The sequence below is a fragment of the Dasypus novemcinctus genome, chromosome 9, assembly GCF_030445035.2.
Source record: "Dasypus novemcinctus isolate mDasNov1 chromosome 9, mDasNov1.1.hap2, whole genome shotgun sequence".
Classification (NCBI taxonomy): domain Eukaryota; kingdom Metazoa; phylum Chordata; class Mammalia; order Cingulata; family Dasypodidae; genus Dasypus; species Dasypus novemcinctus.
Genome location: NC_080681.1, coordinates 33,700,197 through 33,720,365, shown reverse-complemented (window position 1 = coordinate 33,720,365; position 20,169 = coordinate 33,700,197). Strand labels below are relative to the sequence as shown.

Sequence of the window (20,169 nt, the reverse complement as noted above, 5' to 3'; positions counted from 1 at the left end):
TATGAAAGACATAAATATTAATGCCCAAATGCAATGTACTCCAAAGAGGATAAACCTACTCTGAGACAAATACTAATGAGAATGTCAAATACCAAAGATAAAAACAGAATTCTGAATGCAGCAAGAGAAAGGCAAGTCATCACATACAAGGGATCCTCAATAAGACTAAGGGCCAATTTCCCATCAGAAACCATGGATGTGAAAAGGCAGTGGTATGATATATTTAAGGTACTGAGAGAAAAACTGCCAACCCAAAATTCTTTATCAACAAACCATCCTTCAAAAATGAAGAAGATTTCTAAATATTTACAGATAAATAGGAACTGAGTTTGTCAACAAAAGACCTGCCCTACGAGAATTGCTAAAGAAAATTCTTCACACTGAAAGGGAAAGACAGGCAAGAGTGGCTTGGCATAGTGTAAAGAAGTGAAGATCTTCAATAAAGGTAACTAAAAGGGTAAATGCAAAATCCAGTAGTATTGTAGCCTCAATATATAACTCTCCTCTTTAATTCCTATAAGAGTCAAAAAACAGCTGAACAAGAAAAAAGTCATATTTCCTGGAAATGGACACTCAAATTGTAAAGAAGTTAATGTATAAAAGTAAAGTAAAAATACATTTTTAAAAAAAGTAATGTAGGACAAAAACAGCATAAAGAAGGGAAACAGCAGTTTGGGAGCAGAGAATGTATATGCTGTTGAAACTAAGTTGATGTCTTTTCAAATTAGTAGGTTGTGTAATAAAAACCCCAGCGTAACCACAAAGAAAGTATTTCGAAAATATATAAAAAGGGGAATGAGAAAAGGAATCCATCAGCTATATCACAAAAGATTAACTATACAGAAAAGGAGGTTGTAATTAAAGAAAAGAGCAACAAAAAATATGATATATAAAAAAGAGTTTGACAAAATGGATGGAGTATGTACGGCCTTTACAGTAATAACACTGAATGTAAATAGATTAAACCTTCCAAATCAAAAGACATGGATTGGCAGAATAGGAACAAAAGCACAATGGAGCTGTATGTTGTTTACAAGACACTCACCTTAGACCCAAAGACACAAATAGGCTGAAAACGAATGGATGCAAACAGACAAATCTGTGCAAATAATAACCAAAAAAGAGCTATACTAATATCTGGCAAAATAGACTTTAAGTCTAAAGCTGTTGCAAGAGACAAAGAAGGATCCTATATATTCATAAAATAGTCAATTCACCAAGAAAAAATAACAAATATTTATGCACCTAACCATGGTGCCTAAAAATAATGAGGGAAACACTGGCAAAACTGAAGGGTGAGGGAAGCAAGATGTGACTCGAGTGATTGGGCTCCCATCTACCATATGGAAGGTCCAGGGTTTGATTCCTGGGGCCTTCTGTTGAAGGCAAGCTGGCCCGCATGTCAAGGTGTCCCAAGCGGAGAGCTCGCCCATGTAGAGTGCTACCAGCATGGAGAGCTGGCCTATGAGGAATGCTGGCCCACGCCAAGTGCTGGTCCACACAGCATGCTGGCCTGAGCAGAGAGCTGGCACAGCAAGATGACCTAACATGGAAAAAGAGAGAGGAGAGACAATAAGAGAAACCGCAGAGGAGGTGGGGCAAGATGGCATCAGAGTAAGAGCACCTATATCATCGCTCCTACCAAAAAATGACTGAGTGGGGAGAAAATCCTGCCTGAGTGAGCTGTTTTGGGAACCCACAAAGCAGTAGGCTACTGAACATCTATCTGGAGAGAGCTCGACAAGAAGTGTGATAGCTCAAGGTAAAACTGTGGGTTTATGCCCCTCCCCCAGGGCAAGAAGCCACAGCTTTCCTCAAACCTCCCCGGTCACACAGCCAGAAGAGAAAAACTCCAAGAGTGGGAGGGTTCTGGTGAAGGATGGAGAGGAGTCCTATGAGTGTGGGTTCAATTGTCTGGATCCCCCTTTTTGAGCTTTAAGGAGAATACCAACTGACTTGAGGAGAAACCAGGAAGAGGGGAGAGGCAAATCTGTGGAGGCAACCCGACTAACCTAACCTCTGTAGGTTACATTTGGAAGAAGGTGGAGCCAGGCAATTAACTAATCCTGTGCAACACACTGAAGGAAGGGGGACAGTAGGAAGTGTTTGGCAGGAGTCCAAGAGCATATTTAGGGTTCCCAGCAAGGTGTGGGTGTTCTCTCTCAAAGAGATTGAGAATCATTATTTTCTGTGGTGATTTGGTTCACCAGAGTCCCACCTGAATTTCGGAGGGGAGCTTGCACACAGGCTTCCTGCTGCCCTGAGAGAGAAGAAAGGGAGAAAGGGGGAAGGACAGATTCCTAATCAGTTTATTCAATTGCAAAGAGTCTATCCTGCCCCTGGAAAGGGACTTTTTTTGGGGGTATGTGGACCCTGAAGGAGGGTTTGGCTCAGTGGAGGAGTCTGAGCCTTGAATGTACAAGGTCTCTGTTCCAGTTACCAGCTCCTCTTAGAATAGTGACCCACTGGGATATTAGCTGATACTTTGAGACAAGGAAAACATAGATAATATCCTTGTATTAGCTTCCCTGGGCTCATATTTTCTCTAAATAATAGCACAAGCAGGAAGTCTGGTTTTCTTTTCGTTGTTTGGTTGACTCCTTGCTTGAGGGCTTTTGTGTTTTTTTTCTTGTTATCTTGTCTTTCCTTCCTCTTTAACCTCCCACCTCTTTTTTCTTTCTTTCTTTCTTTCCTCCCCCCCCCCCCTTTTTTCAATTAGATGCTGCCAGCTTGTTTATTGTTTGCTGTGCTTCCTCGTCCTCAGCCTCCTCTTTTCTGTGTGTACTGATTTTGGCTACCAACGCTATCTCTTTTCCTTCCTACATCTTTCTACATTCTACCTTCTGTTGTTGCTCTTATATTCCCTCTCTTTGTTTACCCCTAATTTTTCTGGCTTTTTATTTCTAACACTTCTGTTTTCTATCTTTTATTAACTCTTTATGTTATTGTCCTTTCTTTTCTCTGTCCCTCTCTCCTGATCACGCTAGTCTTTCAATTCATACTACATTCTTCTCCATATTCAGTTTCCCATTTCATTGTAGGTACTTTACTTTCTTATTCCTATAACTATACACTGCTTACATGAGTTTAATAATTATTCTGCTAGGTCTTATATGGTTCTTCTGCTAACATTTACTACCAATACTACTAATATACTTTTTTTTTTTTCTTCTTTTGCATTCCCTGGCCATAATCTTTTTCCTTCAAGGTAACTTAGACAACAACAAAGTAATAGAATAAGAAGAACAAAGGGTCAGAGAGAAAAGTTAACACACAAAAAAAACAGCACCTAAAAAACCCCGAGACTAGAGGGAGAACCTAATTAATTGAACAAACCCACCAAGATAAAATGATGACTAGACAGCAACAAAAAAGTACAAACCAAACCAATAATCAGGAAGACATGGCCCAGTTCAGTGAATAAATTAAAAACCAGAAAGAGGAGCAGAACATTGAACAGCTAATCCGAGCTCTCCAAACAAATATCATGGGCCAACTTAATGACGTGAAGGAAGAGATTAAGGATATTAAGAAAACACTTGGAGAACATACTGAAGAAATTGTAAATATAACACAAAAAGATAATGGATATGATGGTGATGAATGGCACAATCCAAGAAATTAAAAATACACTCTCAACTACACTCTCAGGTGGCAAACTTGGCCCAGTGGTTAGGGCATCCGTCTACCACATGGGAGGTCTGCAGTTCAAACCCTGGGCCTCCTTGACCCGTGTGGAGTTGGCCCAATGATGCACGCAAGGAGTGCCCTGCGATGCAGGGGTGTGCCCCGCATAGGGGAGCCCCATGCGCAAGGAGTGCTCCCCATAAGGAGAGCCGCCCAGAGTGAAAGAAAGTGCAGCCTGCCCAGGAATGGTGCCGCACACACGGAGACCTGACACAACAAGATGACACAACAAAAAGAAACACAGATTCCTGTGCTGCTGACAACAACAGAAACGGACAAAGAAGAAGACGCAGCAAATAGACACAGAGAACAGACAACAGGGGAGGGGAGAGAAATAAATAAATAAAAATAAATCTTAAAAAAAAAATTAGCACTCAGCAAATAACAGCAGATTTGAAGAAGCAGAGGAAAGAATTAGTGATGTGGAAGACAGTACATCTGAAATCAAACAGATTATAGAATTGATAAAAGATAGAAGAAATTCAGCAGGGACTTAGGGATTTGAATAACAACACAAAACACACAAACATATGCATGATATGCATCCCAGAAGGAGAAGAGACGGGAAAGGGGACAGAAAGGGTGTTGGAGGAAATAATGGCTGAAAATTTCCCAAACCTATTGAAAGAGATGGATGTACACATCCAGAAAGCACAGCACACCTCTAACAGTATAAATCTCAACGGGCCTACCCCAAGACATATACTTGTCAAATTATCCAATAGTCAAGGCAGAGAAAATACTGAAGGCAACAAGAGGAAAGAGAACCATCACATACAAGGGTAGCTCAATAAGTTTAAGTGCTGATTTCTCATCTGAAACCATGGAGGCAAGAAGGCAGTGGTATGAAATAGTCAAGATACTAAAAGAAAAAAATTTCCAGCCAAGAATGCTCTATCCAGCAAAGCTGGCATTCAAAAATGATGGAGGGTTCGAAATATTCACAGATAAACAGAAACTAATAGAGTATGCCGATAAGAAACTCCCCTTCAAGAAATACTAAAGGGAGTTCTGCAAGAGGAAAGGAAAAAAACAGGAGAGACAGTTGGAGGAGAGTTTAAGAACAACCAAATAGAAATAAAAACAACATACGACATACACAAATCCAAAGAAAATATGGCTAATGTAAGTAATTCCTTGAGAGTAATAACACTGAATGTTAATGGATTAAATTCACCTGTCAAGAGACACAGATTGGCAGAATGGATAAGGAAATATGACCCATCTATATACTGTCTACAAAAAACCCACCTTATGGGAAGCAGACTTGGCCCAGTGGATAGGGCATCCGCCTACCACATGAGAGGTCCTTGGTTCAAACCCTGGGCTTCCTTGACCCATGTGGAGCTGGCCCACGTGCAGTGCTGATGCGTACAAGGCGTGCGCCCCGTAAGTAGAGCCGCCCAGCATGAAAGAAAGTGCAGCCTGCCCAGGAATGGCGCCGCACACACGGAGAGCTGACACAGCAAGAGGATGCAACAAAAAAGAAACAGATTCCCATGCTGCTGACAACAACAGAAGCGGACAAGAAGAACACGCAGCAAATGGACACAGAGAACAGACAACTGTGGGGGGAAGGGGAAGGGGAGAGAAATTTTTAAAAATTAATCCTTAAAAAAAAAAAAAAAAAGGAAACCCACCTTAGACCCAGGGCTTCAAGGAGGTTGAAAGTGAACGGTTGGAAAACAATCTTACAAGCAAACAATAACCAAAAAAGGGCAGGAGTAGCTATACTGATATGAGACAAAATAGACTTTAAATGCAAAACTATTTTGAGAGACAAAGATGAACACTACATATTAGTAAAAGGAGTAATCGTTCAAGAAGAAAGAGCAGTCATAAACATTTATGCCCCTAATCAGAACATCCCAAAATACATGAGGCAAACACTGCAAGAGAAATTGTAAACCAGGGAGCTGAGATGGCGCAAGAGATTGAGCCCCTCTTTCCCACTCTGTAAGGTCCCAGGATCAGTTCCCAGTGTTTCCTAAAGAGAAGACAAGCAGACAAAGAAGAACACACAGTGAATGGACACGAAGAGCAGACAGCGGGGGTTAGGGGGGAGGAATTAATAAATCTTTTTTAAAAATTGAAGGGAGAAATAGACACCTCTACAATTATAGTTGAAGACTTCAATACATCTCTCTTATCAACAGGTAGAACATTTAGATAGAAGATCAATAAACAAAGAATTTGAATAATATGATAAATGAACTAGACCTAACAGACACATAGAGAACACTGCACCCCAAAACAGCAGGATACACATTTCTCAAGTGCGTGAAGTTTGTTCCCTTGGAAGACCATATGTTGGTCTCCACAAAACAAGTCTCAATAAGTTTAAAAAGACGGAATTATACAGAGCCTCTTACCTGACCACAATGAAATGAAACTAGAAAATCCACAGATATATGAAAGTTGGGTAACATTCTTAAACAGAATGCCAAAGAAGACAATACAAGGGAAATCCATAAATATCTTGAGATAAATGAAAATGAGAGTATAACATATAAAAATGTGTGGGATGCAGCAAAGGAAGTGCTGAAAGGGAAATTATAGCCATAAATGCCTGCATTAAAAAAGAGTAAGAGGAAAATGGATGTAGCTCAAGGAGTTGGGCACCCACCTATCACATGGGAGGGCCCATGTTTGGTTCCTGGTGCCTCCTAAAAATGAGCAAGACAGCAAGCGGCATGATGGGCTGGCACAGCAAAGTGACACAATGAGGAGACACAACAAGGAAAAACAATGAGAGACACAACAAGCAGGGAGCAAGGTGACTCAAGCTTTTGAGTGCCTCCCTTCCACATGGGAGGTCCCAGGTTCAGTTTCTGGTTCCTCATAAAATGAAGACCAGCAGACACAGAGAGAATACAGCGAACAGACTCAGAGCAGACAGCAATCACAAACAACAGGGTGGTGGGGGAGGGGGGAATAAATAAAAATATAATCTTAAAAAAAAAGCTAAAATCAAAGACCTAATTGCACACCTGGTAGAAATAGAACAACAAACTAAACCCAAAAAAGTAGAAAAGAAGTAAACAGAGCAGAAACAAATGAAATATAGAATAAAAACTAATAGAATTAACAAAGCCAAAAGTTGGTTCGCTGAAATGATGAATAAAAATGGCATACTATTAGCTAGACTGACAAAAACAGATAATCACCAATTAGAAAGGTACATTACTACTGACCCCACAGTAATAAAAAGGCTCATAAGGGAAGCAGATGTGGCTCAACTGATAGAACATCTACCTACCATATAGGAGGTCCAGGGTTCAAGTCCAGGGCCTCCTGGCCCATATGGTGAGCTGGCCCATACGCAGTGCTGCATACATACAAGGAGTGCCATGCCACATGGGTGTACCCTGCATAAGGGAGCCCCATGCACAAGGAGTGCCCCCTGCAAAAAAAGCACAGCCCAGGAGTGGCACCACACACAGACAGCTGATGCAGCAAGATGATGAAACAAAGACACAGATTCCCTGTGCTGCCGAGAATACAAACAGACACAGAAGAACACACAGCGAATGGACACGAGAGCAGACAGTGGGCGGGGGGGGGGGGATTTTTTTAAAGGCTCATAAGAGGACATTATGAGCAAGTCTGCCAACAAATTATACAAATGAGATGAAATGGCCAAATTCCTAGAAACACATGAAATCTAGAAGAAGAAGAAAAAAAAAGAAAATCTCAACAAACCAATTATGAGGAAAGAGAATTAGTAATCAGAAATCTCCCAACAAAGAAGAGTCTAAGACCAGATGGCTTCACAGGTGAATTCTACCAAACATTCCAAGAACAATATCAATCCTGCTCAGGCTCTTCCAAAACGCTGAACAAAAGGGAACACTATCTACATTTCTATGAGGCCAACATCACCCTAATACCAAAACCAGATAAAGATACTGCAAGAAAAGTAAAATACAGAACATTTTCTCTTGTGAATAAAGATGCAAAAATCCTTAACAAAATACTAGTAAATAAAATCCAACAGCACATTAAGAACTATACACCATGGTGGCCGACTTGGCCCAGTGGTTAGGGCGTGCGTCTACCACATGGGAGGTCCGCGGTTCAAACCCCAGGCCTCCTTGACCCGTGTGGGGCTGGCCCATGCACAGTGCTGATACATGCAAGGTGTGCCATGCCACACAGGGGTGTCCCCCACACAGGGGCATACCCCGCGTAGGGGATCCCCACGCGCAAGGAGTGCGCCCCATAAGGAGAGCCACCCAGCGCGAAAGGAAGTGCAGCCTGCCCAGGAATGGTGCCGCACACACAGAGAGCTGACACAACAAGATGACGCAACAAAAAGAAATACAGACTCCCGTGCTGCTGACCACAGCAGAAGCGGAGAAAGAAGACACAGCAAATAGACACACAGAACAGACAACTGGGGTGGGGGTGGGAGGGGAGAGAAATAAATAAATAAATAAAACCTTTAAAAAAAAAAAAAAGGACTATATACCATGATCACTTGGAATTTATTCCAGGTATGCAAGGATGTTTGAACATAAGAAAATCAATTGATATAATGCACAACATTAACAAAATGAAGGAGAAAAATCACATCATCTCAAATGACACCGAAAAGACATTTGACAAAATCTAGCATCTTTTCTTGTTTCAAAAAAATAACTCTTACAAAACTAGGACTAGAAGAAAACTTCCTCAACATTATACCAAGGACCTGTATGAAAAACCCACAGTTAACATCATACTCATGGTGAAAGACTGAAAACTTTCCCTCTTAAGATTCGGAAGACAAGAATGCCCATTGACACCACTCATATTCCTTATTCAACATGTGGTAGAGATTCCTGCTAGATCAGTTAAACAATAAAAAGAAATAAAAGGCATCAAAATTGGAAAGGAAAAAGTGAAACTCACTATTTTTGGATGACATGATCCTATATATAGAAAGTCCAAAAATAGCTACAACAAAGCTAATAGAGCTAACAAAGCAATTCAGCAAAGTGGTAGAGTAAAAAATCCACACACAAAAATCAGTAGTATTTCTATAAACTAGTAATTGGTAATCTGAGGAGGAAGTCAGGAAAAAAAATTCCATTTACAACAGCAACTAAAAGAATCAAACTGCACCCAGCAACCGCGATGTAGACATGGGCACTTGGCTCAAGAGGCTCCCAGTATGTGGTGATGGCAGATCCCTCAAACGGGGACATGAAGTACTACATGCTCGAGGAGATCCAGAAGCACAATGACAGCAAGAGCACCTGGATCATTCTGTGCTACGAAGGTGTACGACCTGACCAAGTTGGAGGAGCATCCCAGTGGGGAGGAATTTTTAAGGGAACAAGCTGGAAGAGATGTTACAGAAAATTTTGAGGATGTTGGGCAATCTACAGATGCTAGAGAATTGTCCAAGACATATATTATTGGGGAGCTTCATCCAGATGACCAAAGATAATCAAACTTTTGGAAATGGTTATTACAACTAGTGATTCTCTTATCAGCTAGTGAGCCAACTGATTGAACCCAGCCAGCCCAGCACTGTTTGTCACCCTGATGTAGTGCCTCTACACAGAAGACTAAGTACTTTCTCAGACACCAACCAAAGAAGAGACTACTTAAGATGTGGGCAGAAAGAACATCAGTGTAACTGTCTCCTTTGACTGAGTGAAAGAAACCTTCACCTGAGAAGATGATCTTAATATGTCTGCTGAGAAACAAACTGTTCTATTCTTTCTACTCTTGGACTTTCTTTTAGAGTGTGTCTTTTTATTCATTATCCTTATTTTGATGTTTCATTGATATGTTAATTACGTATTGAACTGGGTATGATCTTTAAAAAATGTATCTGGGGAGCAAACGTAGCTCAAGTGGTAGAATGCCTGCTTCCCATGTGTGAGGTCTCAGGTTCAATCCCTGGTACTTCCTGAAAACAAAAACAAATGAAAAACACAGCTCCTGGGGTGCAGATGCAGCTCAGTGGTTAAGCACCTGCTTCCCCATATATTAGGTCCAGGGTTCAGTCCCTGCTGCCTCTAAAATATATATGTCTTGTAAGTTATACCACCATATTTGCTTGCCAGTATGGTATATAATTGTTGTTAATGTTTAGAATCTCAAATTATTTAGCAGAATTTTTATGTGCTAATCATTCAGACCTAAGAAATTGATATTATTTGAGATAAGGTAAAGTTCTATGGTTCTTTACTTGTACTTCATATCTAATTGAATAAGGAAGTATTACATGCCCACTATAGTCACTTTGTCAAAGAAAATTAAGAAAGCCCAGAAATTATAGATTAAAGATATCTAATAATTGTTGTACCTGAAATAGATGCTAAAAAGAAAAAGTGGTTTATAGGACCCATAAGAGATGCCATCTCTTCTTTGATTGAAAAGACACCAGCAAAAGGGCTCCATACTGTGTGACTCCATAGATTTGACATTCTGGAAAAGGCAAAATTATAATGACAGTAGAAAGATCACTGGTCACCAAGGGTTTAGGGAGAGAGGAGGAGGATTGGATTGGGCACAGGGGAGTTTTAGGGCAGTGGAACTATACTGAATGATACATAACAGTGGAGACATGGCATTGTGCATTTGTCAAAACCCACAGGACTGTAGAGCACAGAGAGTGAACCCTAGTGTAAACTGTGGGCTTTAGTTAATGCACACTTAACCAATATTTTTTCATCTTTGTAACAAATATACCACACTAATCCAAGATGTTGATAATAAGGGGGAAGGAGATAATATGGGAACTCTGTACTTTCTGAGCAATTTTTCTGTAATCCTAAACCTATGAAAATAGTTTATTGAAAAAAAACCAGCAACGTAAACAAAAACCTGTGAACTATGAGAGGACATTGCAACTGTCCATTCTCTCCACTTAAAAAATATTATTCTAAAGAGGTTCTTAGTTTTGCTGGATCTAAAGTTTTAAAAATCCTCATTCAGAGGTACAAGCTATCTATGTACTCTTCTAAGGAAATACTGACTCTAATTTTGGGGGAAAAAATATGAAGAAAATATCATGAGGCATTTGGAATCTGATTTTCAAAAAAAATTATCTATGGTGAGTGAGCCACAAGGAATTCTGGTAAACTCTGTTCATTTTCTCATTGATATCTCTAGCTGGACTGATTCAGGATTCTACTCCTCCATATATTATTCTCTGCCCTGTATTTTTTTTTCTTTTAAACATGGAAATTGGAGGGATGAATTTATTAGACACAAAGTACTTTGGTAGTGAACTATGATTTTGCATGTTTCCAGTGGCATGTTAGCCAAATGGTGAGCAATTGAATTCTTCAGGACTAAAGCACATTGGAAAGGAAGTAACATTATAGATTTTGGTAATCAATGGCATGCATCACCATCTTCTCTTTTTGTCACTGAAGGAGTGAATGTAGGGGTAGGAGTGGGGAAGGGTGGCTGTATTGCAAGTGAAAAAATTCACTTGCAGTAGAACCTTCTAGTCAAATATTAATAAACATATGCCTAGAACAAAAAAAGTCATGGTACTGGCACAAGAACAGATTTATAGGCAAATGTCATTGAATTGAGAGGTCAGAAATAGAACCTCACATCTATAGCCAACTGATTTTTCACAAGGCTGCTAAGTCCACTCAATTGGGGAAAGCATAGTCTCTTCAACTGGATACCCATATGCAAAAGAATGGCAGAGGATCTCTGTCTCACACCTTATATACAAAATTAATTCAGAATGGATTAAAAACCTAAATGTAAGAACCAGGGCTATAAAACTCCTAGGAGAAAATGTACAAAAGCATCTTCACAATCTTGTGTTAGGCATTGGTTTCTTAGACTTCACACTCAAAGCACAAGCAAAAAAAAAAAATAGATAAAATGGACCTCATCAAAATAAAAACTTTTGTATATCAAAGGACTTTTATCATGAAAGTGAAAATACAACCTACACAATGGAAGAAAACATTTGGAAACCACTTATCCAATAAGGGTTTACTATCCAGAATATGTAAAGAAATCCTACAGCTCAACCATGAAAAGCAAAAACAAATTAAAATTTTTAAATGGGCAAAAAATAAGATGGCAGAGTAGAGAGCAACAGGGGGTACTTGTCCTCCAGAAATGGCAAGATGACAAGCAGACTTGGCACAGACTTCCCCCTTGGGCACAGGGGAAAGTGTGGGAGCAGATCAAAAGCCCCTGTGGGCAGTCCTGTCATTCATGAGGAAAGGACAGGGAGTGGTGCAGTGGGCCCAGCTGGGCAACCCTGCCAGTGATGGGAGAACAGTGCAAGAGCAGTGCAGGGGTGGCTCACACGGGCAGCGGCAGGAGTGACGGGGGAGCAGTATAGACGGCCACGAGAAAGGTTTCATTGGGTGTAGGCAGAGGTAGATGCAGGTAAGCACAGGAGGAAGCCAGAAAGCAGTGTTTAGACTTCAAAGGACAGGATACTACAGTACAATATCAAGGAATGAGCTGGACAGGGAGAATGAGCGAGACCACAGCAGAGGAACTGCCTCTTAGGAACTAGATCTTTGGAGCTGTTCTGCACCCCATTTGTAGGTCTATGGTCTGATTTTGATCTGTTAAAAACAAGTCTAAAAAATTATAATAAACTGAAACAAGTATCAAAGAAGAGTATTATCACAAAACCAAACAACAGTAAAACCCTGGACAAGAGAGAGAAACTGATCATTAGGGTAAATTCCTCAAGATAAGCAGATGCCTAGACACCATCAAAAAAATTATAGGCCATACTAAGAAACTGAAAGATATGGCCCAATCAAAGGAAGAAATTAATAAGTTGGAGGAGATGCAGAATTTGAAACAACTAATACAGATCTCCTAAATTAATTCCAGGAGATGAGAGAAAAGATTAAAGATATTAAGAAGACACTGGGGGAAAAGGACTTGACCCAATGGATAGGGTGTCTGCCTACCACATGGGAGGTCCGCGGTTCAAACCCCAGGCCTCCTTGACCCATGTGGAGCTGGCCTATGCGCAGTGCTGATGCGCGCAAGGAGTGCTGTGCCACACAGGGGTGTCCCCCGCGTAGGGGAGCCCCACACGCAAGGAGAGCCACCCAGCAGGAAAGAGAGTGCAGCCTGCCCAAGAGTGGCGCCACACACAGAGAGCTGACAAAACAAGATGATGCAACAAAAAGAAACACAGATTCCTGGTGCCACTGATAAGGATAGAAGCAGTCACAGAAGAACACACAGCAAATGGACACAGAGAGCAGATAACTGGGTGGGAGGGAAGGGAGAGAAATGGTTTTTTTTTAAAAAAGACACTGGGTGAGCATAAAGAAGAAATTGAACACACACACAGAAAAATAACATCTTATAGTAATGAAAGGCAGAAGAGATTCAAGTTATGCTAGAATCACACAACAGAATTGAACAGACAGAATAAAGAATTAGTGAATTAGAAAATAGGACATTCAAAATCACACTGATAGAAGTAGCGATATGGGGGGAGAAATGGAAAAAACTGAGCAGAGTCCTAGGGAATTGAATGACAGCACAAAGCACCCAGATGTACACATTATGGGTGTCTCAGAGGGAGAAAAGTAAAGGGGCAGAAGGAGTATTTGAGGAAATAATCGCCAACTCTTATGAGGGACATAAATGTACATGTCTGGGAGTCACACCTTATCCAGATAGAATAAATCCTGACAGAAATACTCTGAGACACAACTAATCAGATTTTCAAATGCCAAAGATAAGGAGACTCCAAAAAGCAGTAATAGAAAAGCAGTCCACTACATACAAAGGAAGCTTAGTAAGCTTTAAGTGCTGATTTCTCATCAAAAATCATGGAGTTGAAAAGGCAGTGGTATTACATACTTAAGGAACTGAAAGAAAAACTGCCAGCCAAGAATTCTATATCAAGCAAAATTTCCTTCAAAATGAGGGAGAGATTAAAATATTCACAGATAAACAAAAATTGACAGAATTCATAAATAAGAGGCTTACCCTCCAAGAAATACCAAAAGGAGTTCTGCAGTCTAAAAAGAAAAGATAGGTGAGACAGGTGTGGCTGAGAGTGTAGAAATTAGAAATGAAGATTATTAATGAAGCTAACTAAAAGTGTAAAAAATAAAATATGACATATAAAAGCCTAAGGATAAAATGGTTGAAGTAAGTACTGCCTTTACCATAATAATATTGAATGTTAGTGGATTAAGCTGCCCAATTAAGGACCCAGATTGGCAAAATGGATAAAAATGTATGACCCCTCTATATGTTGTCCGCAAGAGACTCACCATAGACCCAAAGACAAAATCGGTTGCAAGTGAAAAGTTGGAAAAACAACTTTCCACCAAGCAGTAACCAAAAAAGAGCTGGGGTAGCTATACTAATATTGGACAAAATAGGCTTTAAATGCAAAACTGTTAGACAAAGACATTATATAGTAATTTTTAAAAAGGCAATCTACTGAAAAGAAAGAAGACTCATAAATATTTATGCACCTAACCAAGGTGCCCCAAAATAATAAGGTGCAAACACTGGCCAAACTGAGGGGGAGAAATAGACACCTCTACAATAATAGTGGGGGACTTCAATACAGCATCCTCAGCAGTAACAAAACATCTAGACAGAGGATCAATAAAGAAACAGATCTTGAATAATATGATAAAGGAACTAGACCTAACAAACATATACAGAACATTGCAACCCAAAACAGCAGGATATATTCTTCTCGAGTGCTCATGGACCATTCTCCAGGATAAACCACATGTTAGGTTATAGAACAAATCGCAAATAATTTAGAAAGACTGAAATTAAACAAAGAACTTTTTCTGGCCCCAGTGGAATGAAGCTGGAAATCAATAAAGGGCAAAAAAACAAAAATTCACAAATATATGGCAATTAAACAACCTACTCCTAAACAACTAGTGGGTCAAAGAAGAAATTGCAAAAGAAATGAGCAAATATCTTGAGGTGAATGAAAATGAAAATGCAACAAATCAAAACTTACAGGATGCAGTGAAAGCAAGGCAGAGAGGGAAATTTATAGCCCTAAATGCCTTCATTAAAAAAGAAGAAATACCTAAAAGCAAAGGCCTAACTGCACACCTGGCAGAAATAGAACAGCAAACTAATCCCAAAGCAAGCAGATGGAAAGAAAACAGATTAGAGCAAAAATAAATAAAACTGAAAATTAAAAAAAAAAAAAAAAACTAGCAAAACCAAAAGCTGGTTATTTTGAGAAGGTTAATAAAACTGACCAAACCTAAGCTAGACTAACAAAGAAAAAAAAGATGCAATTAAATAAAATCAGAAACAATAGAGGGGACATCACCACTGACACCACAGAAATAACAAGGATCATAAGAGGATACTATGAAAAACCTATATGCCAACAAATTAGACAACTTAGATGAAATGGATAAGTTCCTATAAACAGAAGAACAACCTACACTGAGTCTAGAAGAAATAGACCAATCACAAATAGAGATTGAGTCAGTTCATCAAAAACTCCCAACAAAGAAGAGTCCAGAACCAGATAGCCTCCCAGGTGAAGTCTACCAAGCATTACAAAAAGAACTAATGCCAATCCTGAACAGACTCATCTAAAATATTTAATACAAGGGAACACCACTTAACTCATTCTATGAAACCAACATCATCCTAATACCAAAGACATATAAAGATGCTATAAGAAAAGAAAATTACAGACCAGTCTCTCTAATGGCACAAGACAACAGCTACAATTAACAGTAAATCCACTTTAGTCAGCGTTTACACTCGTGTTCCACATTTAGATGCCAAAATCTATCACAAAATACTGGCAAATATAACCAGCAACAGTTGAATGAATTATACCACCATGATCCAAGTGTGCAAGAAATCAATTAATGTAATACATCACATTAGCAAGGCAAAGGAGAAAAAACACATGATCATTTCTATTGAAGCAGAAGGCGCATTTGACAAAATCCAGTATCCTTTATTGATAAAAAACACTTAAAAAGATAAGAATAGAAGGAAGCTCCCTCAGTACAATAAAGGGCTTATATATGAAAAATCCACAGCTATTATCATACTCAGTGGTGAAAGACTGTAAGCTTTCCCTCTAAGATCCAGAACCCAACAAGGATGTCCACTGACATCACTCATATTCTTTATTCAACATGTGTTAGAAGTACTTACTAGATCAGTTAGTCAAGAAAAAGAAATAATGCATCAAAATTGGAAAGGAAGAAGTAAAACTTTCACTATTTGCAGATGTTCCTAAATATAGGAAAATCCTGAAAAATCTACAGCACATCTACTAGAATTAATAAAAGAGTTTAGCAGAGTAGCAGGATATAAGACCAACAAGTAAAATCGGTAATGTTTTATATACTAGTAATGAGAAAGCTAAGGAGGGAACCAAGAAAAAATTTCCATATGCAATAGCAACTAAAAGAATCAAATAGCTAGAAATAAATTTAAGGAAATAAAGGACTGGTACACAGAAAACTGCACAATGTTGCTAAAAGAAATCAAAGCAGATTTAAATAAATGGAAGAACATTTTATGCTCATGGATTGGAAAACTAAATATTGTTAAAATGTCATTTCTACCCAAACTGATTTATAGATTCAGTGCAATCCCAATAAAAATTCCTTCAGCCACTTTTTTGAGAAGTGGAAAAGCCAGTAATCAAGTTTATTTGCAAGCGTAAGGAGCCCCAAATAGCCAAAAACATCTTGAAAAAGGAAAACAAAGTTGGAGGACTCAGACTACCTGACTTCAAAGCATATTACAATGCTTCAGTGGTCAAAACAGCATGGTACTGGCACAAGGATAGATATAATAACTAAAGGAATCAAGTTGACAGTTGAGAGTTCAGAAATAGACCCACTCATCTATGGTCAAGTGATACTTGGCTGCCAAGTCCACTCAACTGGGACAGAATAGTCTCTTAAATAAATCATGCTGGGAACTGGATATCCCTATCTTAAAAAATGAAAAAGTACCCTTATCTTACACCCTATACAAAAATCAACTCAAGATGGATCCAAGACCTAAATATAAGAAACCAGGACCATAAAACTCCTAGAAGAAAATATAGGGAAGCATCTTCAAGATCTTGTGGTTGGCAACAGTTTTATAAACTTTCACCCAAAACATGAGCAACAAAAGAAAAATTAGATAAATTGAATCTCCTCAAAATCAAAAACTTTTTTTTCTTCCAAGGAATTATCAAGAAAGTACTATTCACAATTACTAAAAGATGGAAGCAACTCAAGTGCCCATCAGCAGATGAATGGATAAACAAAATGTGGTATATACATACAATGGAATACTATTCAGCTGTAAGAAGAAATGAAATACTGACATGCAACATTATGAATGGACCTTAGGGACCTTTTGTTGAGTGAGGTAAGCCAGGCACAGGACCACTATTGTATGATCTCACTAATATGAACTAATTAAAATAAGCAAACTCATAGAGATAGAATCTAGAATAGGTTATTAGGAGGTAGATTGGGGTTAGAGAATGGGGAGTTGATGCTTAACTTGTGCAGAATGTATAATTAAGTTGATTGTAGTGATTTAGGCATGGACAGAGGTGATATCACGGTAGTATGATATTGTGAGTATGGATGGCAGGACTGAGGTATGTGTGTGAGCGTGATTGAATGGGGAGGTTTTGGGTCGTATATGTTATTAGAAGGAAAGCTAGAGGATAAAACGTGGGGTTGCATAACAGTGAACCCTGTAGTGGGTGAGAATTGGGGCTAATATAAATATGAGAATGTCCTTTCAGGATCTAAAGCAAAATATCACTAGTACAGGATGTTAATAATAGGGTGGTACATGTGGAAAAACTGCACTTAAAGTAAAATATGGAACATTTTAATGTTCTTACATCAGATATAACAGAGGTACCACACCAATGTTAAGTGTCAGCAATTGGGGAGGAGTTAGGGAATGTTGCATATTTTATTATTAGAAAATGTTATATGTCAGAAACAACCAAATTTCTCTGTAAGTTATACTGTTTTACACAGACAGGGGCTAGACAGACAGGACCTTTTATACAGCTTGAACATTATATAGCTACATTCTTCTATGGGATATAAATGTAGGCTTGTTGCCATAGGTAGGTTTTCTGAATAGAAAGAGGCCCACACAGTAGTTAACAAAATATTAAAGCTTTTCTCCTGGGGAAGTCCTACTACTTTAACAAAGAAGAGTGCCAGAAGTGCAGGAATATATAAGCCTTGCCTAATAAAGGAAATTAGGCTAATAAGTCTTGAGTTAATAATTATACTTATGAACCTTATTCCTGTAATAATGAAACTAAGCCTAATTATAATTAATGCCTAAGCGTTGCCTTCTGAAAACCTTGTTACTCAAATGTAGCCTCTCTCTAAGCCAAACACTGCAAATCAACTCACTACTTTGCCTCTGACATGGTACATGACTCTCAGGGATGAGCCTCTCTGGCACTGAGGGGTTATTACCAAGCATTAATCAGTGATACATCTGAAGAAAGACTTTGATGAAAAGGGGGAATATTAAATAAAATATAAAGTGAGTCAGGAGGTCATTCCATAGGTTATGCTTATGCAGTTCTCAGCCAGACTCCACAAAAAGCCACTATAAACAAAGCCACAAACAAAGGTACTTCTGAGAGCCCTAGGGACATCTGAACCCTGTAGATAAGCACATGGCCACTTGAAATCAATACCCCCTTGGTGGTCTTTATCTGAGCATATATGAAATGTTATATTTAGGTATAAATCCCCTATCATAATTCTTTTACATCTTTTATTTAAACCTATAATTTTCCATTTATTTGTTAAGTTTATTTTTCAGAGACTTAAAGCCTTTGGATTGTTCCTGTGCTGTGGAGCCCTGAAACCCAGCAGATATGTTGTCAACTCCTACTCTCCAGTTCTTCAGACCTGCCCTGGACAACTAATAAAATGATGATAATGGATCAGGACCAGCCCAAAAGGAAGGAGTATCTTAAACTGCAAGCAAAAAATTCCGTTCCTCTGCACCATAGTATCTACATTTCTGCTCAGCTTGAAGTTAAAGTGGACATTGTCCCAGATCCCACAAGAATGAACAAAAATGGGGGGGAGGAGGGGAGCGGGGAGCAAGGGGGAGTGTAACTACTGACTAAAGCTGATTTATTGTTAAGGTAGTTATCTTGTGGTAACTGAGTAATGTAACATTAAAATTTAATTTTTTAAGAAAAAAAATGGGCGAAAGACTTGAATAGACATTTATCCAAAGAGGATATACAAATGGCCAAAAAGCACATGAAAATATGCTCAACATCATTACCTGTTAGGGAAATGCAAATCAGTACTACAGTGAGATACCATTTCACACCCACTAGAATGGCTACTATTAAAAAAATAATTAGACGTGTTGGACATGATGTGGCTAAATAGGGACACTCATTCATTTCTGGTGCAAGTGTAAAATGGTGCAGCTGCTGTGGAAGACAGTTTGGCAGTTCCTCAGAAAGCTAGGTATAGAATTACCATATGACCTGAATATCCCTTTACCAGGTATATACCCAAAAGAATTGAAAGCAGGGACTCAAACAGATATTTTCACACTGATGTTCACAGCAGCATTAGTCACTGTTACCAAAAGATGGACACAACCCAAATGTCCATCAACCAATGAATGGATAAACAAAATGTGGTATATACGTACTCAGCATTAATAAGGACTGAAGTTCAGATACATGCGACAACATGGATGAACCTGTAAGACATCATGTTGAGTGAAATAAGCCAAGCACAAAAGGACAAATATTGTATCATTTCAATGATATGAAATAATTACAATAAGCAAATTCAGAGTCCATATCTAAAATATCGTTTCCCAGGAACTGATTGGTGTAGGGAATGGAGTGTTAATTCTTAAATTGTGCAAAATTTCTATTTGGGTTATTGTAAAATTTTGGAAATGGATGGTGGTGATGATAGCACAACATTGTGAATGTAATTAGTGGCACTGAATTATATGTTCACTGGTTAAAGGGAAATTTTAGGTTATATATATGTTACTAGAATAAAAGTTTTTTTTAAAACTTAGGACTGTATAACACTGAAACCTATTGTAAATGATGGGCTATAGTTAATAGTACTATTATAAAATGCTTTTTCATGAATTATATATAAATCTACCACCACGCTAATACATGGTGTTAATAATAGTGTGGTAGATAAGGAAAAAACAATATACCCTAATGTATACAATGAAGTGTAATTAATAGTACAATTATAATATTCTTTCAAAAATTGTAACAAAGGTACCACACTAATACGAAGTGTTAATAATTGGGCGTGGGAGGGTATATGGATCTTATGTATTTTCTCCATGATTTTTCTGTAAACCTGCAACTTCTGTATTGCAGACCTTGAAATGTCGTCAGCTTGCTCAAAGCTTCAGTTACTAGACATCTCACTGACTTTCTCCAGTACACAGATGCCTTTGCTCACTTTCAGCTTTGTTACTTTCTGTCCCATCCTTGTTGCTATTCCTCCT

At 38.7% G+C, this 20,169-nt stretch overlaps 1 protein-coding gene across 4 annotated transcripts in view; it reads left to right on the top strand.

Annotated features, from left to right (window-relative positions):
* The window catches only part of RPAP2 (RNA polymerase II associated protein 2), a 152,832-nt gene extending 133,117 nt beyond the window's left edge, over positions 1 to 19,715 (top strand). For 2 of the 4 annotated variants that reach the window (XM_071217257.1, XM_004455575.4), the window contains one exon: positions 18,463 to 19,715. The gene's annotated coding sequence lies outside the window, so the exon portion shown is untranslated. Of the gene's footprint in view, positions 1 to 16,845; positions 17,032 to 18,462 lie in introns of all 4 variants that reach the window. The other 2 variants (XR_009187140.2, XM_004455576.5) reach the window with 2 other exon arrangements.
* The last annotated feature ends 454 nt before the right edge of the window (positions 19,716 to 20,169 follow it).